General features: G+C 45.2%; 1 protein-coding gene across 26 annotated transcripts in view; it reads left to right on the top strand.

Annotated features, from left to right (window-relative positions):
- PDLIM5 (PDZ and LIM domain 5) overlaps nucleotides 1-23,916 on the top strand; it is a 153,195-nt gene that overhangs the window by 2,683 nt on the left and 126,596 nt on the right. For 11 of the 26 annotated variants that reach the window (XM_074589543.1, XM_074589546.1, XM_074589541.1 and 8 more), the window contains exon 1: nucleotides 21,931-22,067. The exons of 4 other annotated variants lie outside the window; for them this stretch is intronic. The gene's annotated coding sequence lies outside the window, so the exon portion shown is untranslated. Of the gene's footprint in view, nucleotides 1-6,844; nucleotides 6,970-11,794; nucleotides 11,928-12,682; nucleotides 12,889-14,298; nucleotides 14,562-21,085; nucleotides 21,228-21,778; nucleotides 22,068-23,916 lie in introns of those variants that run through there. 11 more of the 26 variants (XM_074589535.1, XM_074589528.1, XM_074589565.1 and 8 more) reach the window with 5 other exon arrangements.

The raw sequence follows: 23,916 nt of genomic DNA, 5'->3' as shown, positions 1-23,916 counted from the left end.
ATATATATATATATATATATATGCTCAACTGATGCAATGAGGGGGAATTTGTTGGAGGGACTGATTTCTCCCTGGTGCTCTGCGTGGCTGAGCAGCATGCTGTAGGTGATTTTACCATGGGCTGGTGGTTGCCACAGCCCCGCACCCCCTGTCACCCCCTCCGCGACGGCCTGATGCAGGCAGCAAGGGGAGCCTGGGGGCATGGGAGACTCTGCTGCTCCCCTGCTTACGCAGGCTCTGGTTCGTGCTGTGCCTCGCACCTTCCTCCTGCCAGCACAGGCCCCTCTGAGGCCCAGCAAATGGTGCTGAGAGACTACAGGGCTGTTTTCCCAGGAGAAAATCTTCAGTACACATATGTAGTTCAGCCCTTTTTCTGTTACACAAGAGGCGACTATGGGATTTCTCAGCTGCTTTTATTAGCATAGGAGATACTGAAGAGGTGTAGTGCTTTTTTCAATGTCAGATACTTGTAAACCACAACTATAAGCCCTGGAGAAAAATCTCTAGCACCGTTTCCCGGTCTGTCCTGCAGCCCTTGATATTTTGTTACACCTGGACATTATTTATTTACGTCTGGATTCAAAAATGCTTGATGTTTGCTATCAGGTGGAAAAAAGAGATACTTTCAATTACTGGAGCTGCTGGTGATAGGTGAATTGAATTTCTTCTGCAAAATCACTGCCGATGATAACTTTTGCTGTGGCCAGGAAGAAGTACAGAACTGGCTTCTAACAACCTTGTTGCTACAAAGCAGCTTGGGACAAAATTATCACGAAAATTATTAAATTCTATAAGCAAGGAAAAAACCCACCTTTTTTTCTGCTGTGGTTTTGAAAGCTTGCCTTTGAGATACTAATAGTAATATAGGAAGCCACAAATAGGTCAGTAACTGTGAGATGTACAGGCAAATCAAGCTTAAAATCAAGATGCTCCTTCGCTGCTATGCTCTGCGTCCCAGTAATTGATGTGCTTTGCCGAGGCTGTCTTGCCACTTACGGTACCGTTACCATATTATTGCTGCTGACAGCACGTGGTTGCAATCGTACCACTTGGGAAGTACACTGGCAGTGATGAGGAGACAAAGGGCAGATGAAGGAGTTAGATAGAGAAAACTTATAAAAAGACAGAAAGGATGCTCTGTCACTCTATTTGTCTGCTATCAAGAGCCAATTCTTCCGTGCAGTACAAAAATCCCAGTCTGATCAGTATTTGCAGCCACCCATCACGCCGCTAGAATATAATGGATGAGGTAGCAGCAGGAGTTGCTATCAAAGCAGTAGGGGTAGAAAAATATATCTGTTAATAATAGTTACTCATTTTTCCACTAATTGCTTTCAGGATGTTTTCTGGGAGAGACTGCAGCTCACCATTAGTTGTGTTCAGAGGTAGGAGGAAGCTATTAAGAGAAGAGAGCTATATGCTAATTGAACTAGTCTTCTAAAACCAGAGCTTTTTGAAGTGGTGTTCGTTACTCTATTCCTAGTTTCATGTGCTCTGACCAGCAGGAGAACCGATAATGGCTACGCACCCTAAATGCAAAGTCAGCACAAGCAAGAAAAAGTTGAAATCAAATTGCTGATTCTGTGCTGTGCTCTTTCAGGATGAATCTTTTTTTTGGTTTTAATATGAGTTATTATGCAAGCATATTGCCCAAAGAGAAGCAATGTTTCCTTGGGGATTACCAGAGCCCCCTTCTTTTCCATTTTTAACTGGTAAAAATGGAAACATTGCTGCAAGAGTGTCTCAGGATCCCATCTGTTACCTAAAGCTGAGAGATGGAGGAACTGGAGGTCAAAGTTTGAGTTCAGCTTCCTGTGAGAAAGCAGAGCCGAGATTCCTTAAACATGTTAAAGCTTTGCTTTATATGGATTGTTTGTCTCCCAGTTCTCATGAAATACTTCTAAAAGAAGTATTTACATCTTAAAAGCATTCTTCCTTGGTTTTCATGATTCCTCACTGAAGGTAACAGTCAATTGCATCTATGGCTTGGCAGTTCTCCCTTTTTTTCAATTTTTCCTTTTGCTGTTTTCCAATGCTTTCCTAAACTTAGCCAAATTTTAAAAAGCTGCAGCGTAACAAGGCAAACTAATGGAAAAGGACCCCTGGGCCACATAGCAGACTGAAGGGGGCGAGCAGGAGGAAACAGCGCAACAGAAAATCTAGCCTTTTCTGCTTTATGGAAAACCAAACTAAAAAAATCTCTTCAGAACAGAGTTTTCTGCATTCATTTGTGTGTGTGTGTGTGCGTGCAAAAATGGAATAAAAGAAAAAAAATAAATTCTGTGGCCAGTTCTGGTCCTGGTTCATGAAATCTCAGCCCCTTTAGAGTTTGATCAAGAGCAAATTGAGGGGCAGTCTTTAAATGCTGATGGCCTCGCATGATTCAAGCAGCTGAACTAAGCTGCCTGGTTACATTTTTGCAATATATTATATACAGCATTGACTACTCAATGGCTATTTGCCTAATGGAAAAGAAAATGGAGAACACATGGGCAGATTAATAGGGGAAAAAGGTTGGACTGTTTTTTCTTCTGCTGGCTTGGTTCCACCTACTTTGATGGAGTTATTAATGATTTATGTTGCCATGCAACACATATAGCTAGCAGAGTAGCACTAAGGTAAAAGAACAACGGGCATTTCAAGCATACAGGATGGTTTCGGGCAGCTAAAAGAAAACAGTAGAGGGGAATGCATTTACTAAAATTGTGCCTACAGTTCACTTTTCAATAAGAAACAACCGAGCATCCCCCTCTCCCTCCTCTGCTCTCTGGGAGAGGAGGCCCTGGAGCCTCTCCTCTTCAGAGAAGGGCTCAGGGCACCTGGCTGCCAAGGAGGAGCTGTACATTGCAGAGAAGGGAGCTCTCGAGGGGGGTATTTCTTTCACTTAAACAGCAAAAGTAGAAAAGCTACACTGAACATTTCAGGTTTGGTTTGCTCAGTTACAAAAAAAAAAAGCAGAGCTTGACTCATGGGTTGTTAATTGCCATTGATGGGTAAACAAGAAAGAACCCAATCTGACCGAGTTATTTGTAAGGGTTTTTTTTTTTCTTCCTTCCCGCCCCCCCCCCCCCCCCCCCCCAGTTCACTTGATCTGGAAATCAGTGAGGTGCAATAAATAGAAAGCTGTGAGGTTATCATTCACAGAGTCACTTTTCCTAGTAGGATTGCGCTTTAAATCAGCGGGACTGTCAACCCCTGACACAGCCAGGCTGTAAATACTCAGTCATCGCTTCACTCGGGGTGCAGAGGAGTGGTGAGAAAGGAATGACCAAAAGCTTTCCCAGAAATATACTGCCCTGCGGATTCATTTGTTCAATAGAGGCTGTGCCAATGCAGTGCTCTGCCAGGCTTGCACCTCTATTGAAATGTCTCCACTGATTTATTCTCAGCATATGCATTTCCACATGTGAATTCTGTATCTTTCTTCTGTTGCTTTCAAGATCTATAGATCTGGGCCGAATTTTACAGGATGCTGTGCACAACAGTGCAAGGCAAAGACAAATTTCCTCTCTCCCCTTTTCATCTAGTCTCAGTGCTCTTCTTTTACGCTTTAAAAACATGTTGTTTGGGGGGGGGGGTTGTTTTTGGCTGGTGTTTTTTGGGTTTGTTTTCTTTTTTTTTTTTTTTAAGTTCGTAAAGCTTTATCCACTGTCTGTAACTCTGCAGGAATTAGTCTGGGTACCAGCCTTTTGCGATGCATGTGACTGGTCCTGTTTGTTTGGGCTGGTGTCTGAGGATTAAGAGATTTGGGAAAACTCATTCGCTCTTTCATTCTTTCGTGATCCTCTCAGTGGCTTTGGCTGGTTTTCTGCCTGCCTGAAGTGGGGAGATGGAAACAAAGACGCGTGACACTCTACAGCCGTGCTCCTCACAACCAGCAAAACCTTCCACTTGTTGGTTGGCGGGAACCAGCAGGACTCCTGTATGATGGGCTCGCACCCAATCTGGCTTTTTCCTAGCTGTACTTTTGGACGACTTGTCATAATATTGATGTTGAGTGCTTCACATCAGCTGAAAAGTCTGAGTCCAAATCTTTTTTTTTTCCTACTATGCTATTGTACAGCTGCTAAATAGGCCCTGTCAGGAAGCACAGTTGTATACCTGCTGCTAAAAGTGGCCGCTGCTAAAAGTGGTCACTGCTAAATTCATTATAGCTGCTTCTTCAAACTAGTAAAAAGAGAAGTTTCTATTCTTAGGCTCATTATACATCCACAATCAGAAGTCTATTTCTTCTACTGAAGATCAGTAGAAACCACTTCTTGCACCTCCAGTGGCTTTTATTATCAGGTGCTGTTATGGGTTTACAGCAAATGTAGTCAACTTGGAAGTTGCATGCTACTGTGTCTAAGGCTGTGATTTGCTCTTTATGCAAGTAAACCTCCTTGCACAAACATCCCTAGAAGAACTGCTTACCAGGTGGCTGGGAAAGTGGCAAAGCCTGTACTTGGTGGGGTTTTGTGCTTTGTCAGCAGATGTGAATTCCTTGAGGTTTGGTCTCCTTCCCCACGGATATGATGGCTGCAAAGTGGTTTCGGTAGCTATTCTTCATGGATGTAGTTGTGGAAAAGCGAGCCCTTGGGTATAAACTGCAGCTTCGCCCACCGATGATGCTCTTCTCCCAGGGCCACCTGTGGGAGGAGAGGCCTCTTGGGTACCCTTTAAAGAAGCCTTCTCAACTGTGATTTGGGAAAACACTAGGTGTCATCAGTGAGGTTTCTTTTTCCAGCAGTAACATCTGCATTTGAGAACCCACAGCAGTGCTCTTGATAGAGTCGTCGCCCAGGATCATGATGCGTTTTTATAGGAAAGCCAGGAAGAGTCTCTGAAATCCCCTTCTCAGACAAGTCTAGCCAAGAGTTCAGGTTGTCCAGTAAAAACCATGTCAGGATTAGGTTTGATTTTTAAGTGCATAGAAGGGTATTTTTTAAAGCCTACTTTTATGAAGAATGAAAACACTATTAAAATACCAAGTGAAATAGAATTTTTTCTTTATTTGTTTTTTAGTTATCAGTTAGATCTTAGTAAAGATTTTTTTTTCCTTTTCTCTCTATTGCTATTTCTCCTCTCTGCACAAATCTCTCCCTGTTGCAGTACCGTGTCCCTAAGATAAAACGGGAATTACCTTGTTGTTCAAAGAGGCTCTCTCCTGTCGTTAAGATATGAACAGCAGTGCACCGGCACAGTTCAGCCTCCTGGTCTGAGAGGAGGGCAGAGAACTCGCTAAAAAAACTGATTTAAAAAAAAAAAAAAAAGTACAAGGAGGACAGAGGCAAATGCAAAGAGTTGAAGCTGCCCCAAAAAATTTTCAAAGGTGTTAAAACTCAGGCAAGAAAAAAAATCTCCTTTTTCCTCTGCTCTGACTTCACTGTCCCCTGCTGAGTCCTCCAAACCCTGGAGAAGAAAAGCGGCTTTTTGTGATCACAAGGAGGGGGTCGTCACTTTTTTCGTTCTAGATAATGATCCTTTCTCTTTTTCTCTCCCTCTTGGTCATCTCTGGTGCCAAGATTACAACGATGCAGGTGGCAGCCAGAAAGAGACAAACTCTAGAAAGGGAAAAGTCATTTTATCTATTTCCCACTGCTTTTCCTAGTCACGTATGTGTATTATTAATACTAAATAGAATATTTTTTTCAGTACACTCTAGGTAGCTAGGATTTTTATTTTCTTTTTTGGGAACTACTCTCTGAGCTGTTAGGAATGAAGGAGTTTCATCTGTTTGCGTTTAGGGATTAAACTCACCACAGATGCTCCAAATCCTCAAGCAGATTCTTGCAGGTGTCAGCTGTAGTGGTACAAGAGACTTCCAAATCCTGGCACCCACACAGTCTAGCCATAACTTAGATTCAAAAACCTCTATTACATCACATTTCACAAAAGAGTGTGCACTCTGGGCTAGGAAAAAAGCCCTTTTGCCTCCCCTCTAGCTTCAGCAATCTCAGACCCGCTCTATAAAAGAGGGGTGCAAATCTGACTGGTGCAAATCCTGGATTAGACAGGACGAATGCACTTAACTCCTGAAAAAGCAAGAATCCATTCAGGAAATTGCACTGCATGAGGAATTAGCTGTGAGAGCAGAGGAGATGGCAGCATCTGTGGGAGAGAATGCTGAAATGCCGCAAATAAAAATTGGCAAAATAAAGCTTAGAGAGTTGCAAATGATAAAATAGCTTTCTATTATGGTTAAGTAGAGAAGCAAGTTTTGGGTTGACCCTGTTAGAAAGAGGACCACCATGTAGAACATTGCTAACTGATGTGAACCTGCGTCGTGCTCTGCAGTCAGCACACAGTATCCATAGCTACTTCCTAACTAAAATGGCTTCATAACAGCAGTTTTTCCTGCCCATCTGATGAAGAAACACATTTTGCTCCATAGGCTGCTCCTCTTCCCCAGCCTGAATGATGCTAGTTGGTAATTCTCAGCCACGCGTGCTGCTGAGCACTGGCTGTGCTTCACAAAGCCAGAGGGAAGGTGGGCAATGCGGCTCACGCGGTGACTGCAACTAAACACTGAGTTAATTTCAGGAGAAGGTCAATGCTTCGAGATGAGAAAGGATGGGAAAAAATCATGCTTCACTGTTTACCTGTTGCCCTCTGTTGTAAAGCTGGCCGTTTTTTCAGTTCTTTGCCCATATCTTTGTTTCTGACTCAGCTCTCGAAATAGTTCTTAACTAACAATGTGCCTTACAAACCACTCTTAAAACAAGAGATGCACAAAAACTATTGTGGACCTCTGGGATGCATTAGCACAGCCTTTTCTCAGCTGCTTTTTTTCGCCTTTAAATTTAGCTAGAATTAACTTTTTTTATTATTATTATTTCTATTGCACTGAACTCTCTGTCTACAGGGGCAATGGGGTTGCCTTTCATTTAGGTGCCCCAGCTGGAGAGCAACAGACAGTGGAGTGAATCCAACAAATTCACCCACAAACCCTGTGATGTCTTCTCCTCCACCCCGACATTCAGCACACAGGTAAGAGGCTTTGTTTCACTGATTCTCAGCTGCTTCCCCATCTTCAGCCTGTTTTCCTTTCTCGCCCATCCTTGTCAAACTGCTTCTTTTAGTATTTAAAAACAAAAAAGAAAAAAGCTAAAAACCCTATGGCATGATCCTGCTCCCTGGTCATTGTTTTTCTAGTAAGTTATCCCAACTTTTAAAGTAGGAAGTGTTTGTGTTCAGCCTTTTGCCGTTGTTCTTCTGTTCCTGATGAGGTATTCTGGGGTTGGTCCTTTACGTGTAGCTTTACTCATCTGCAGAGGGAAGGAAGCAGTTGGCTACCTTTAAAGGTGCTCAAGATCAATCTTTGAGAAACACCTATGGGAAAAGGGAGGATTTTGCTCAATCCTTTTTTCACCTTATCTACCCCAGCAGGCCCTAGGGCTAGTGGTGAGACCTTGGGAAGAGACCATTCTCCCTTGGGAGAAGGCTCGTAACTAAATGTCAATAGAGTAACTCCACCCAGTCACTTTCAAATCCTAAAATTAATACTTTTTTCCTTGTTTTTACTGTAAGCCACTGGGAATATATGGACATTTATGCACATGGCCTAAACATGCCTTTGAGTGGAATTGAAAGATGAGGATGAGCAAAGAGATAAAGAGTAAATGCTGAGAGCGTAGGAGATGTTTTGGTTTTTTTTTTAAGTACCAAGGACCTACAGCTATCTTTCCTTTAAATCCCTTTCGTCACTTGGATAGGATATTATTGGAATAAAGGTACACTACCTCTTTTGCATCCATTACATAAAGGCCACTAATAAATCTTGTTCGGTTCCTTGCTGGCCAATGCCATTTCTCAGTAGAGCAATTTCATTATTGCCCTGGTGTCTGTTGACTGTGTCTCTGGCACTCTGCAGTGGGAGTAAAATGCTGCCCTTCTGCTGTGGGATCATCTGGCATTCGCTGTGGGGATGTGTCCAAACAAACGTGCAAGCAGCAAATGGAGACTCGCACCGTCTGCCTACACAAGAGCTTAGATCAAGCAGCAAAACTACCCCCAGTTTGTATATAAATAGAATTGTATATAAAATCCCAGCACCGTTAGCTTACACAAATTGTGTATGCCAATCATTCTAAAAATTCTTTCCAAGCAAGCAAATCCTCCATAAATCTAAGAGATAATCAAATACAATGTCTTGCGGTCACTTTATGCCTTTGGTGACCCCATCAAAGCATGCCAGTGCTTTGCCAAAATCCATGACTCTCTTTGCAAATTTTAGCTGTTCCAGAAAGTTTGTGCACCTGATGCAATGTTGCTTTTATTAAAACTCCTGCTTGGTTTAGTTCCTCTTTTTAACTTAGCTAGGGTCAACAGGTTTCTAGCCATTGGAATAAAGTTGAATGTGAGGAACGATCGCTACTGGAATTATACATCCTGTGTCTTGTCCTTAGCTGGAGAAATTGATACTTTCCAAAGACATGGGCAAGAGGGAAAAGCCATAAACTAATAATTTATTCCCGGTATTTTAAATGTTTTGAGGATTAAGGATTATGTTCAATATCACAAATTTTGAAGACAAAGTGAAAATGTAAAATTATTCAAGGCCATTCGCCTCTGAAAATAGCTGTCCTCCAAAACTGTTTAATGCATATAAAGGGCAAGTGTGTATTCCTGATAACAGATACAATAGGGTCTGGTTTTATCGATGCCTGCAGACTGAATAATACCAAAGCACCTCACAAGGTATTTGTCAGATTTTTTGCCTTGACCTTAACAACCCCAGTTCACCGATGAGTAATTGCAGCTTTCTGGTGGGAAGTTACAAGGCTGCATGAAAAGAGGCGCTCCTAGTTTTGCTCCTGAAGAGCAAAGCCGCATTGCAACTGGCAGTAGACACCAACCCTTTGTCAGTCTTAACACCTGAAGGGAGATGTTTAAGAGAGCAAAAAGCCCCCTGAGGCCGAAGGGACCAAGTCACAGTTCACAAGCCGCATCCGGACATGAAGAGGTTGGCCAGCAATCACCAAAGGCGCAGGCTGAAATGAACAGGCAAAACTGTATTCCACTTTCAGTAGTTTTTCTTTCTGATTAATAATAGGGAGGTAGCAGTAAGTTTGATGGGCTAGGCTGCTCTTATTTGGAGAAAACTGAAGATATTTCAGAAACCACGCTTAGGTCGAGAATTTTGTCTGGGGGTGAGAAGAGGATCTACCCGTATTCAAGCACGTGGAGAACTCACAATGCATTTTCTTTAAATTTGATTTCCCCTACAACAAGCCAAGTTGTGTTACACAGCCTTGTTCACTGCTTTCCTATTCTGCTCATACCACACAGGCTTTTGTAAACAGACCAAACACCATCCAGAAAAATCAGTGAGGTTACCGTGTCCCAGCTGCTCTGAAGTTTGCTCCAGAATTTCAGTCCTCTGATGGCTGCAAGGCTTCCAATGCCCATCTTTCATTTATTCCACCCTCTATCTGGGTTAAGAACACCACCATCCCACCCCCCACCCAACTTATTTATCATCAAAACGAAGAAAACAGATTTTTTCGCATTAGCACAGCCAATGGAATATGTAATACTTTCTGCCTCAAAACTTACCCTCAGTAACTCTGCACGAAACCCTCCTGCAGCCCCATATGACCCTTCTCAACGCTGTTACAAAGACTCGTGCACTTCTTTGAAATTTCTCATTTGGGAGTTTCTTACCAACTTTACATTTATTTTTTGTAGACGTTCCCATTTCCTGCAGTTTGTTTGATAGCTTCCCAAGCAGTCCTAGATCTGAAGCTTTCCTGAAGTGCAGGGAGATAAAATCTACTTCATTTTTGTAATCTAGCAAAGGGACTCTTCTATCCAGGAGACCTATGGAGTGAGTCCTACAACTGTTTTTAGCCAATATGCTTCATTTTGTCCTATTCTTCATTCACATCTGTATCTACCTCCATCGTATGAAAAGCCTCTTTACAGTCTTGCATATTTCTGGGCTTGCAATAACTACATATGACTGTTAAGCTGACCTTTTTCCCCCATGCACTTGCTCTTAAATCAGACCTTACTAACACCATGTCAAGCGACTGATTACAGTTCCTGCCTGCTAGGAATGTCCACAATTTTTGTAGTCATGGTTTGGGGTGCCCACCTTGCCCAAGGCTGATTCAGCCCCAGTGGCTGGCTCTGGTGATGACAGCTGTCCCTGGCGATGCAGGGACATGCCCCAGCCCCTGGATTGGCACTTACGCAGGAATTAAGGCGTTCCTGACACAGCTGATTTCCTAGGAAATCACTCATCAGGTTAACCAGAACATGCAAGTTGTGCAGATGGACTGCCCAAATCGTTGAAGAGAGATCAGCCAGGCTGGGTGGGGGAAGTTATGCAAAAGTTTGGCTAGACAGACCCAAAAAAAGAAAAAACATAAGCCCACACCCTCTGTCTGGCGGCCCTGATGACTGAACAACAGTGGAAACATATTTAGTTGCCAAAAAGAGAGCTTCGCTCCTTACAAGGAACTGTGTACATTCACCCCTGTCTTTGTGGTCCTCTTAAGCGCTTCTATCTACAGTGACAGGAATGAAAGGCTGGTGGAAATTCGTCACTGGAATGAAACGCGAGTTTCCTGCCATCGCTCATCCTTTACCTCTTCCTTTCTTGCTGAATAGATAAGGTGGTGGTTTACTCCAGAAGGATTTGTTTGTTTTATGAGACATTTCAAGCGGAGTGCCCGAGGCTGTAAGGTTAGCACAGCGGGACGGGGTGTATTGTTCTCGGCAGTCAAGTTCTGATTTGTGCAAGAAGGAAAAAAGTAATTTCTCATACTGGTTTCCCTCTGTTCCCTCAAACAGAGCTGGCTAGAAGTAACTTTGCAAAAGTTTTGGTGAAGCATGGAAAATGTGCTCTGTTCTCTCTTTTTGCAATCAGCTCCTCTCATCTTTTTTTTTTTTCCTTCTAAAAGCAGCTATTTTGAAAAAAGTCTGATTAGCCTGCTCCTAGGATGTATTTTGGTTTATGGCATTTTAAAATGTTTTATGGTATGTATGTGCTGCATACATGATGTGTTATTTTCTTAAACCTATCATCAATTATTTTTTTTTTCTGCCCTTCCCGTCAGCTAAACAGAGATAACTGAATTTGGATGTAAATTTTATGGGTGGAGAGGGAAGGAAAAGAGGAGGTGGAGGGGGAAGGAGCAGCAAATTGTTTTGCAAAAAGCCTCTGGGCTGGAGCCATGCTTTTGTTTGAAAACACAGATATATATACCCAGTGACTGCTAGCGTTAACAATAACATAATGGTAATAATCTATGAGAAGGCCTAAGCTATGTAGATTAATGAAAAGCTCCTATGGCTCCTAGTGCCCTCTGCAGCGAGTTTCGTTCATGTTGTCTCAGTCCACACGGCTTGTGGGACAAGGGAAAGCGGCCCATTAGAGGCTAATCTGGTAATTCTTGTAGGTGCCTCTGTCTCCCCAGAGAATTGTCATTAATCTACTGGCTAATCCACTGAGAAACAGGAATTGAGGTTGGGTTAGCGTTGCTGCCCTGCTAGAGCCAGCCTGGGAGCCGGCTGGGGTGGGAACAGGAGAGCAACCTGCCTCGGAGAGGGCCAGGCTCCGTGCTTTGGGTCTCGGTCATGCCCCATGGAGGGAGGCTTTTCAAGGAGACTGTTCCCTGCTAGGCAAGGAGTGGTGCAAAACCTGCCCACAAAAGAGAGGTGAAACTTTTTATAGACGCTTGTGCTCGCACTTCCCTGGATTATTCAGATACTACAACACTGAATGCGCTAACGCTTGCGAGTTATTCAGCTACTACGGTGTTGCAAGCTATATGAGGTAATACAGAAATATTCCATTCATTTCCAGGACCAGCTCGCTGGCCCTTTTCCAGCAGCACTGTAAACTTGTAAAACTGATGGATCGGTTTCCCAAGGGTCTTTATTACCAAGACTTCTGACTTCTCAGCAACTGGAACAGCCTTGTAAACTATTCAGACCATGTAAGATGCTTAAAATAAGCTTACAATTAGTGTTCCCTAGGGTATTGTGCTGGGCTTCTTTTCCCAAAGACTCTTTTCTTTCATATTTAGCACAAGAGAATTGGATGTGAGTCTCTTGGGTCTTATCTCTGTTGATAGGAAAAGGGCACTTTTGAATGAAATTAAGCGCTACCGCTCCCTTCCTCGAGGCAGAAAACACTGCAATGGGTCTAAGTTATGCCTCAGTTCAGTTTGACAAATCCCAACCTTTGAGATGACTTGGATCTGGTTCCAATGAGGTTTAGCATAAATATGTGTATAACTGAGTTTCAAACATAGTTCTGCATGCACATTAAACTCTACGGAACACTATTAACTTGACTTTTGTCATATAAAATTCGGACCGATGCGTGCCCCATGTCTCTCTCAACTGTTCTGCTTTGCTATCCCTGTCCCTCCGTGTCAGTCAGGCAACTAGTTCCCAAGTGATGCGGTCTGCTGTTTGCTGAGGTGTGGACCACACACCGGGTACAGCACCATTAGATATGGGATACAGGATTGATTGGGTTGTGGTTTGCTTTTTTTTTTTAAAAAAGGGTTATCCTTAGAGCGATTGTGGTTTTTCAGGGTGAAACAATATTTGGAAATATGTATAATAATAATATGTATACAACATAATGCTATACTGATAATTTTTTTTTTTACCCAAAAAGGGGAAAAAAAACCCCAACGTTGGGCATTCATGCTTTTAGATGATAAAAGCTGTTCCCCTTCAGTTTCAGGCAAATAAAAATAAAATGGGAGCAGAGGAACCACTTTGTGCCCCGGCCCTGCCCCCGGGTGTATAAATAGCCGGCGTCCCTGCGCCCGGGGTGGCTGCTGGAGTGCCTCTCATTCCAGAGATCTTTGGCCACCCTCTTATCAAAACAGAAAGGCTGACTTCACTCCTGCTCTCTGCTGATTGATTTCATGTTGGAAACAGGTAACACGACAGCTTCCATTGTCCTTGAATTAGCCACCTACTTCCAGAGGTCAAACAAACAGGCTGAAGGTCCAGAAACTCACTTCAGCTAATTACTGCCAAAATTCCTTCTCTGTGAAATAAGCAGGGGCTGGAGCGGTCCTGGGTGACAAATGTTCTCCAGAGAGATGGACAGAAACCATTCTGGGCGGGCTAACAAGGGGTATCGAGCTACAGGGCTGTGGAAGAGGCGAAATGCGAGACAAAGCCCAGTGCCAATTTTAAACTTAGAGCTGCAGAAAGTTTCTACTTGATTTTAGTAGGCTTTGAAGTCTCACTCAAGCTGATGGTGGAGCTGAGCAGCAGCATTAGGACAAGGCTGTCTGATTTACTCATGGTGCTCAGGAGTTTTACACTGGGCACCGCCATGGCCCTATATTTGTTGAAAATTTTCTACCAGCATAAACATTTCCTATCAGCTTTCTGCTTTTGTATTTTTAGAAACAATATGAGTTTAGAGGCAATGGGTGGTAGCTAAAACTTTTCACTCTTCCCCCTTCCATTTTCTTTTTCTTTTTTTCTTCCACCAGCTTTCTAGCTGATTTTTTTTAGTTAGTCTCTAATATATGTTTCTATCATGTAGCACATACACCACAGCTACTGCTGTGCAACCTGGGTCACGTGGTTGACATGTACGCCGTGCCAAAGATGATTGATGCCACCCTCCTGTCACTGTCATGTTTTCTTTAAAATGAAAGCTTAGAGAATGAGAGGACTGTATTGCTGTGCTTTGGAGGGCTGTCCTCATTGGGATAGATGGAAAACACAGGCCTGTGCCCAGCTAATACATTGCAGGCACTTCAAGCTCCTCCAAAGTACTGTCAGCTCCTCTTTATCCCTGGATTGATTAATCTGACTACACGTCCCACCTGTAGCCGCACAGATGCTGCGGACTGCACAAGGCGGCACATAAGGCCAATTGCATTAGGTTCTGCTTCACTTGTGGTTGTTTATATATTGTCCATCCTCTACAGGAACGGGCTTATGTGTTTTTCCATAGATCGGTATGGAAAATAAGCTCTTAGAGAATAACCCAGATATCCATGTTAGGCCACCACCTTGCTGATAGGAAGCATGGATGAGAGATATTTGCCTCTCAACAACAGCTTTTTCTTTCTTTCCGTCTTTCCTTAATCTATGTAAGAGAATTTTTTAACCTTGCTTTAACAAACCTAAAACAAGTCTAAAATACTGTTCTCCCCATCTTTCTTTTGTTCCCTGTCGTGTTTTGAAACAAGCTGCTGTTGACACTGATGAGTTCTCTGCTTCTGCTGCCTTGCCGATATTGGCACGATAATGTTTTGTATCTAAGACATCATGAAACGTCTCTGTATTTTAATGCTGGTTCTCTCTCTTTCCTTCTTCACTCAGACCTTTGAGTGGCCTTTGACTCCTGCTGGCTCTGGTCTGAACATCCCTACAGACGGTTCTTGCAGCACTTCTGTGCTTTCCTCCCAGCACAGCTGCTTGGGCTCACCAAGGGCAGCTCGTGTCAGACTAACCTCACAGCTTTCTTCATCACTGCAATTATAAACAAAAGGAATGTGTCGGATCCCATTTGTCTGGGCTTTAGGTCAGCATCTGACATCCTGCTCCACTCCTTATGCTTCTGAAGGCCAACGTTTTCGTGCAAGGTGAGCAGGAAGACCGCAGCAGGTAATGCTGCCACAAAAAGTACCAGGTGGAAAGGGAGTTAATGGAGTTTATGTATGTACATATATATAATTATATAAATATATGGTTATAAAATTAAAAGGTATTGGAATCATTCCTGCTTAATGGTTTCATCAGTAAACTAGGCACAAAGGCCTATACAAGTTTGCTGATGACCCTTGCGGATGACAAAAAGTTGGGAGGCGCTATCAGGAGGGAGGAAGATCTGAAAAATGTTATGGTAAGAATAAAAATGCAATGAAGATAAATTCAGAAGCATAAATGACGAAAGCACACATATGAAGATTACTTGTCAGTAAGCTGAAAAAGGAAGAAAAGTAGAAAAAAAATTAATCAAATGGTCAACTCTATTGTACCTCTGGAGCACTGATACAATTTTTTTTAGAGAAGCGGGAAATGTCATTCTGGGACGTGTCAAACAAGATGTTTCCAGTGGAAGCTCTAAATCCAGTACAGAAGATGACATCAGTAAGGTGTCCTCAGGACACCATATATGATTTTGATGTCTCATGTCCAAGGAAAATACAAGTCTGAACAGGTGTAAAGAAAGGCTACTGAGATCACCAGGGGTGCCACAATCTTCCCTTACAAATGGAGGCAAGGCAAGTTCGACTTGTTCAGCCCAGGGAAATGAAGGTTGACAGGGGATATGGTTTCCATCTAAAAATATCCGGGAGTGAAACAGCCGTGAGGGAGCACTATTTAAATTTGTCTGTGACTAAACTTAGTCTGGAAATAAGATGCAGGTTGCTGGCCATTAAAACAAACAGAGGCAAGGACAGCCTTCTGGTGGGAACAGCTGGGACCAGAAAAGCGCAAGCGCTTTTAAGATGCAAATTTGGTTGGGAAGAAACACTATAACACCTCAGGAGGGAAAGGTTTGGGCTGGGTGACACTTCATGTTTGTGTGATTCCTGGATCCACCCGGGGAGTGCGTAGAGAGGTGACAATTCCTGACTGCCAGCTAGGGGTGCGGGATGCTCTTAGGTCCCTACGGTCCCTTCTGTCCCTCCTGCTCTTCTTGATTTACGTACGGTGTTTCAGCCAAAAATACTGGCACAGCGTGGTTTTCATTCTTCTGCTGGTGACACCCGGATCTATGTGGCAGCCAACCTTGCAAAGCCAACAAGGAACCAGAGTTTTCACAAACAGCAAAAGGGAAATAAACCATTGTAACATAATTCACACATAAATGTGCCACCGGTGTATGTAAATTTAGTCCAAACTCTTAAAATGCATAAATGTGAGCTTCTCTGGATTTTTTTTTCCTACCCCTTCTCCTCTGTCAGTAAAGATTAGATGTATTTTATTTACTGTGGGAATAGTAAAGCAGCTGCTTTAATATTTTTTGTGGACAGCAGCTAAAATAAGATCTCCTTGATGTGTTCTCAGACTGGTTTCATTATTATTATTTTCTTTTTCCTAAAGAAATATAACTTTAGAAGTGGTTCCAAAGGCCAACAGTGGTTTCTCTGCATGCAGAGGTTTTTGTATGGATTTACCTAACTAATTACAAAATCCAGGTCAGTTAAGTCAGTGCAACGGGAAAGCAATGTTGATTTTTTTTTTCTTTTATGTTTGTAAATGTATTGTTAGTCCTGTTGATGTACTGGAATTTCACTAGGTTGGACTACATTGGGTTTTTCTATCAGTTCCATTACGGGAACTGGATGAAGTGATTTGACTTGGTGAAGGTGACACAGGGTGGTGGTGGCCGAGCCCCAAAGGGCATCTACCGAGTCCCTCTGCCCAAGCTGCAGAACTGACCTGTCTCGTGAAAAGGCTGTGTGAATTAGTTGTGTCTGTGTGAATTAGTGGTGCCAGTAGGAATAACACAGGGGACCTGCCCCCTCCCCTCCTGTCATGTTTGTCCAAACCCATGTGCCAGGCTGCTCCCAACCTGCTGGGCAAAGCGCTCTTCGTGCCACAGCTTGCACCCGCTCCCTCCCTTGCTAAGGCAATATATCACATAAAAGATTACAGGCGAAGCTGCACCTCTTCTCCCATGACACTAATTAATATAAATAACTCCAAGGATCACTCTCAAAGTTTGGCTGTTTACCTGCCGAAGCCTACTTAATTGGTGTTCGTGGTGTATGTCAAGCGTAGCTCAAAGACATCACTCAGCAAGCCTTTCCTGTGCAGACGATGGACTGTAATTAAGCCACACCAGCCACAGATTTCTGCATTAACCGTTCCCTGCCATTGAGGAAAAGGAAATTTAAGCAGGAGGCGTGCTTCAAGAGGTAAGAGCGTGGATGATGGAAGGCGTTACTCCCATAACATGCTTGGTTCTGTCAAGAATGGTAAATACAAAGTCTGAAATGTTTTATTTTTTCTTCCCAGGCATTGCTGTGGTTGAAGCAGCAGAAAGGGCTATGTCAGCCTGGGGTAGGGTAATCCGGTAGTTTGGAGCTGCTCAGGAATTTGGAAGAACTGGTTTCAATTCTTTATCTGACAGCTGATTCCTCCCATGTATAAGTGTTTATTGCCTCTGGTCACCATCTGTAAAATGAGGCTAACGCTTCACAGCAGGGCTGAGGCTGAAGCTGTCCAGGCTGCGATGTACTGAGAAGTTTCAGATTGGTTTCAGTCCTTAAAATTGGGCCATGTTTAACATGATAAGTATGTAACCCGGAGTTCCTCAAAAGGCTTCTCCTGTTCCCTGAAATTAAAAGGTTTAGTTGCTGTTTTATTGATTTGGACTCACAGGGAGGAAACGTTTAACCTATAGCACAGGCCGTGGCCCCCAGATAGGTGGTCCTTCTTTTACCTGAGAAGGAGAGAATAAACCAGATTTGCCTAGTTTACAGCTTCTCAATGAATGGCCAGGCTCCGGATGTGTCTGCTCAGCCACTACAAAAGAGTCCAGTAATAACATACACTTATTTCCTTTGTTTACACAATTTACCAAGATTTTGGGGGACATTATAAATAAGGAGTATTTTATTAGTATATATTAGCTTTTCTTTAAGAAGAAAAGCACCAATAAGGAAAAATTAAAGAAGGCTTGATAAGCTAAAATAAAGAAGAAACTAAGATAGAAAAAAAAAAGACCATAAATCTATTTATAACATTAAGAGCTTTAATGGCTAACTATCTAAAGTGGGAAGACCAACACTGTTAATGTTTACATCTGATAAAAGCCACGGGCTTAAAAACTGGCCTGATCACTGACATGGCGAGTGAACTGCAGGCAGAGAGGATGACAGCTACAGACGCAGTAATGCGAGAAAACATGCTGGGTGGAAAAACGGGCTGAAGAAAAGTGAAAACGGTTGGTACAGCTGGAGAAAGAACCAGGGCTCTAAGAGGAGAAAAAAAGAGGTGACAAGTAAGAGTAAACTTGACAATGGGGTTTTCTTGGCTGACAAAGTTGACCCAAAGTGAGTTGGAGGGGTGTAGCTGCCCAGCTGGCCGGATCCTGACCCTCTGGCCGGCCACTCTGTGTCCCACCACTCTGCTGGCAGCTCGGCTGCAGGGCGGTCCTTAGGCTCACTGGAGTTACTGTGGTGGACAGGATGTATGAGAGAGGATGTAATTCAGCACCGGGTATCTTTCCAAACCAGGGACAGGAAAAAACAAAAAAAACCAACTAAAACAAAACAAAAGCCACAAAACACCAAACAAACAGAAAAATAAAAGTGCTTCTGCGATACTGCTTCAAGGCAGTTTGGACTTCACCATGACCAGAGTGTAACAGCTTGCCCTCTGTAGCTGTCAAAACTGATTGCAGCCCCTGCTTCTCAGAAACACTCAGAACGTATCTAATTTATTTCCTTGTTTGGCCTGACAGCTGTCTTGGAACTGGAAATAAGCTGTGAGGCTATAGACGATATTCACATTAACCTCTTGTTACTTTATGTTACTTTATGCTGAGCTCCCAGCTATATGCGGAATGTAAATATTTTGCGTTAGCTTTACCTCTGGAAGGAAAGCAAAACTGAAAGTAGCAGTGCAGCTAAAGCACAGCTGGTAGTTCAGTGCCTTAGCACACAGAAAGCTAACGTTAGATTAACTGCTGCTTAATTGAGAATCATTTTACTGTGCATTGTTAATCTGTTCATAATTTATGGGCTGCTTTTTTCCATTAACGAGTGCCTTTTTGTACTTCAGGACCGCAGGTGATATTCTCTGTCAGAGTTTTGCAGTGCCCATTATCTGGCACCTAAGGCATTTCATTAGCATTTAAACAACACTTAAATGCCTGAGTAATTTTGAGATAGGCTGTATCTGCACGGCTAGCAGACTACTGCATTTAATTAATTTCCAGACTTCTTCCGTCCTTGTTTAGAGGGAAAAATGCAAGCTCTGTCTAAAACACAGTGGTGGTAGGAAGAACAGGCAGGCCACAGTTCTGGCTGCTGCTGAGGATTCTTGCTCAACTTGCTATCTCTTATTTCACTATTCAGCTCTAATGAAACGCTTTTTCTCAAAGAGGAGAATATTTGAAAAGTGACCGAGAATGGAGAGATCTCGCACTAGTGAGTTGCCTCTGATTTCTGTGCCCTGTCTCGGGAGGCAAAGGAGAACAGATTGGTTTGTCACGAACTGATCACGCTGCAGAGAAGTGATGACGGATTTAAAAGTGGAGACTGCCAGCTTCGGGCGGGGGAGCGGCACTGGCCTGGGCGCAATGGGTGGGTATGGCGCAGAGCGCGTGAAGCCCTGCCAAGGGCGAGACCGACTGCAACGCCTACCAGCAGAAGTCTCCCTGCAAGTTCTCCTTTAGTCCTGGTGAATGAATGTAATCTGGTCTGAAGATGCTGCATGCAGAGGTAGCTTGGGCAAGCTACTCCTCCAGCAAGAAAAATCGAAGGCTTTTAAAGAACAGAAGTGGAAAAGGATTTCTTTTTTTTTCACTAATGTGGCTAGCCAGTATTCCAGGCTAAGACCACAGGCTGTTCGCTCTGGTGAGCTGGGAGCAGATTGCTACCCAAGCAGTCAGCGCAGGGACATGCTGACCTTGGGGATGTCACGTGAGTCATGTTGGGGAGTGGGGACCTGAAGCTTTTTCTACTGTAATAAATAAAACAGCATGGGAGTGACCTAAGGCCCTTGTGACACAATGAAAAATCCCTGAGTTGGGGAATTTTTACCTCCATGAATTAAAATCATGTGAGAGAGTCTGTGTGTGATGGGGATTTTCAGTTTTGCCTGATTAGAGATACTTAATAGGCAAGTGCAGAGTAAAGAAGAAAGATTTCTGAAAGAGTTGTTCAGTTACATTAGCGCGGGGTTTAAATGCTTTTATTTTTGAGATGCATTTGGCCTAGTCACGGCGGCTGACAAGACATGCAGCTCAGCGAGACAATGTTAAAATACCCTTATTAAAGTTCACGTAACTAGTACTGGCAGAACTGGGCTGGCCCCAATTTCACGCACACCCGGGCACCTACCCCAGCATCACCTCCAGCCTGGGGGCTCCTGCGTGGGGTAGCCTGTGTGGGCATGGGCACAGCTGGGCCAAACTTGGGCTTTGGGTCTGTTCAGGTGACACTTGAAACGAGGGACTGTGCTGCCCTCCTCCTAAATGGGGACGGAGGGACTAGACAGGGTCATCCATGATAAGGACTGCGTGTTGTGCTGGCTGAATATGAGTCAGCAGTTTGCCCATGTGGCCAAGAAGGACAACAGCATTCTGGCCTGTATCAGGAATACCATGGCCAGCAGGATTAGGGAAGTGATCCTCCACCTGTACTCAGCACTGGTGAGGTCCCACCTTGAATACTGTCTTCACTTTTGGGACCCTCACTAGAAGAAAGACATCGAGGTGCTGGACCGGGTCCAGAGAAGGGCAACGAAGCTGGTGAGGGGTCTGGAGCACAAGTCTTATGAGGAGCAGCTGAGGGAGCTGGGGTTGTTCAGCCTGGAGAAAAGGAGGCTGAGGGGAGACCTTATCGCTCTCTACAGCTACCTGAAAGGAGGGTGTAGTGAGGCAGGTGTTGGTCTCTTCTCCCAAGTCGCAAGAATAGGATGAGAGGAAATGCCCTCAAGTTGTACCAGGGGAGGTTTAGGATAGATATTAGGAAAAATTTCTTCGCTGAAAGGGTTGTCAAACACTGGAACAGGCTGCCAAGGGAATTGGTTGAATCACCATCCCTGGAAGTATTTAAGAGACGTGTAGATGTGGTGCTTAGGGACATGGTTTAGTGGTGGTTTTGTCAGTGTTAGGTTAATGGTTGGACTCGATGATCTTAAAGGCCCCTTCCAACCCGGCCAATTCTATGAATTTAAACTTTCTTCTGCACTCTTTCTCTGGAGGAAGTCCATGCCTAGAGAGGGGATTGAAATCCTTTGAATTGTAGCGCTGATGGTACTGTTAATGAGGTGCACATTTCTTTCATAGCCACTATTGTTTGTAATGACTTTTAATGCACGTGAAGTATGACAGTTATGAACCTCAAGCGTCACCTAGCTGTGCAGTGCAACTAAAGCCGAAAATGAAGTGTGATGGCTTCATCTTCACCCTGTCCCTCCCTCCGGCCATGCCAGGCTCCGTGAAGCTCAGCAGGGCGATCTCCCAGCAGGTCTGTCCCGCTTCAGTCAGCAACTTCGTGGGTTGTCAAACTGATAGTCTCCCGGTTAAACAATTGTTCAGCTGACAGGCAAGTGTATCGTAGAAGGTAAGCTGATCAAGCCTCACCTTAGAAGCAGTTTGATTTCTTGCACCCACTCCTCTGGTGAGGCTGTGCCAGAAACCTCCCGTTCCTCCTTACTGTTGGACCCCTACTTATTTCCGAACTGAATTTATTCATGGCCACTTCACAGCCATGTGCTCTTGTGCCAGCACTGTCTTTTAGCTTGAGCAGCCCTTCTGCCCCACTGCTGCTCCCCGCTTTGATGTACTTTCAGGCGGCGAGCGTATCTCCCTGCCGCTCCTCTTGCTACTCCGCGCTAAATTAACCAAACTCTCTCTTTTTGTAAGGGCCGCTGCAGGCTGTCCCTGCAGCCGTGGGGGCTGTACGTGGGGCCGTGTTGAAGATTGTACCTCTGAGACTGTGGGGAGGCTGCCTGGGGGGGAATTTGGGGGCCGGGCCCCGTTGCTCCCCCGCCCGGCACAGCAGCCCCTTCCCTCGGGCGGGGAGGGAAGCGCGGGGGGGGGGGGCAGCGGCCCAGGGAGAGCCGGCGGCACCCCCTCCCGCCTTTCACAGGTGCGCCTTGATTATTTCCCTCTAGTGCAAAGCGGGGGGAAACGCGTGCGTTTCTCTGTTTAAGAAAGTAATAGAATAGTAAACGGAGGGCGGGCGGGAGGGAACGGTGTTTTTGCGCCTCCCCCAGCCCTCGCTCGGCGCTGGGCTCCGCACCGCCGCCCCGTGCCGCCGCTGCCGGGCAGGGCCGGGCCGTGCCGGGGGAGGGGCGGCGGCGGCAGGCGGAAGTGAGAACAAGACCGGGGGGACGGGGCCGCTGCCGCCCAGACGCGCCGCCGGTGTCCTCGGCACTCCGCACCGCACCGCACCGCCGGGGTGAGTGACTGGGGAGGGTTGGGGGAGAGGGGCAAGAAGTCAGCAGATTGGCCGGGGATTTTAAAACCTCACGGTGCTTATTTTAATTTATTTTTTCCTTTTTAATTTTTTTTTTTTTTTTTTTTTTTTTTTTTTTAAGCGGGGCGCGCGGTTTGTCGCTGGCCGGGTCTGCCGGCGGTGCCCCGCTCTCTGGGCAGAGCCCAGCCCCGGGGGCAGCGCCCGTGGGGCGCCTCGTCCCGCGGCTGTGGGGCACCTGTGGGGCTCTTCGCCCTGGGTTGCCTGTGGGGCTGCCTGGGGCTCTGGGGTGCCGCGGCCCCCAGGCTTTGTGGCACCCGTAGGGCCGCATGCCGGGCTGCCCGTGAGGCTCCTTAGATCTGGGTCTGTGGCTGTGGGGGCTGCCTGGGCACGGGGGTCCGGGGTGCCGCGACCCCCAGGCTTCGTGGCACCCGTGAGGCCGCACGCCGGGTTGCCTTTGGGGCTCCTAGGGCTGTGGGGATGCCTCGGACTGAGACCCATCCCGCTGTGGGGCTGGGAGGCTCCTCGTCCTGGGGCGCTTGGAGGGTTTCGGTGGGGGAGTGTGTGGGGGGGGGCGCGGTACGGGGCGCTGGCGCTGCCCCCTCGGGCACAGCCACCCCTCTGCCGGGAGGGCAGGAGGGTCTCGCTGGCCACCCCCTCGTCCCCTGGGGACCAGGGCCCTGGTGACAGTGGTCGAAGGCAAGTGTTTCTGCCTGGGTTTTGAAATTCCCCCGTCCCAGAAGCAGATCCACCAAGCGTTTGATCGTTTAAGTGAAAGTTGCACAATTCCACCCGTAGCTGGTTTGTTTGCGCAACGTTCCCCACATGAAGCGGAGCTGCTGGGTTGCAATACTTTCCCTTAGATGTTGCCCTAAGCATCTTTTAAGACATTTGTTAAACTAAACTTTGAAGGGATTTCCTTTGTCTATTATTCCTTGCCGGTGTATGTGTAAGCCTAGAGATGCAGACACGGCAGAATCGAGGGGGTGAGAAAGGAAAGATGAGTGATGCTGAGAGTGATGCATGGCATTTCAGCCTCTTCCCTCCCGTTTGTAGTTGCTACAAATGAAAAAGAACAGCCTCATTTTCTAATATAACTCAATCTTTTTTTCCTAGCTGTGTTATTGTAACTAGCTGTTACTCACGGTTTGTTTTTTTTATTAAAAAAAAAAAAAGACGCTACACAAGCGCTTCAGTTTTAACTGATAGGTAAAACAGTCTGCCTGTGCCAATGAACTGCATGTGTGCTGATGGCTTGATGTGGTCTGCTTTTCTGCAGTCTCTAATTTATAGTGACCCGTCACTGCGGCGTATTTCATTTAGAGGGAATGACGAGAATTTGTATTTTTGTATGGAAAGAAATCTGTGACTAATTAAAATCCTCTTTTTACAAGGAATTCAGTGCACAGTGCAATTAAACGAGTTGTAGTTCCTGCTTTAGCAGTGAGCGAGTCCCCTAAGAGTCCTAGCTCAAACTTGGTAGAGGATTTTTACTACCTTCCCCCCCACTTCAGCCACATGAGAGCTCAGCCTGTACGTTGTTGAGACTTTTAAGGGTGGGTTGAGTGAGTGCCTGGGGTCAGAGCTGCCCCTTTGCTGGGTGCCAGCAGGTGGGGGTACATCAGGAACTGCCCAGGTACCCAGGCACTGCTCTTACCAGCTCCGAATTCTGCTTCCTAATATATATCTTGTTCTGCCCAATGCCAGCAGCCCCGTTCCGGTTGCCTGAGTGCCTGCCGGTGTGCCTAAAGTTTGCCATTTGGTTTAGACACAGGTCTGAGCAGCGGATCTCTGTGGCTCTGGGAGGTGAACCCAGAAGCATGATGGCTTTCTC

Source organism: Larus michahellis, chromosome 5 (genome assembly GCF_964199755.1).
Source record: "Larus michahellis chromosome 5, bLarMic1.1, whole genome shotgun sequence".
Taxonomy (NCBI): domain Eukaryota; kingdom Metazoa; phylum Chordata; class Aves; order Charadriiformes; family Laridae; genus Larus; species Larus michahellis.
This window is presented reverse-complemented; position numbering and strand designations above follow the sequence as displayed.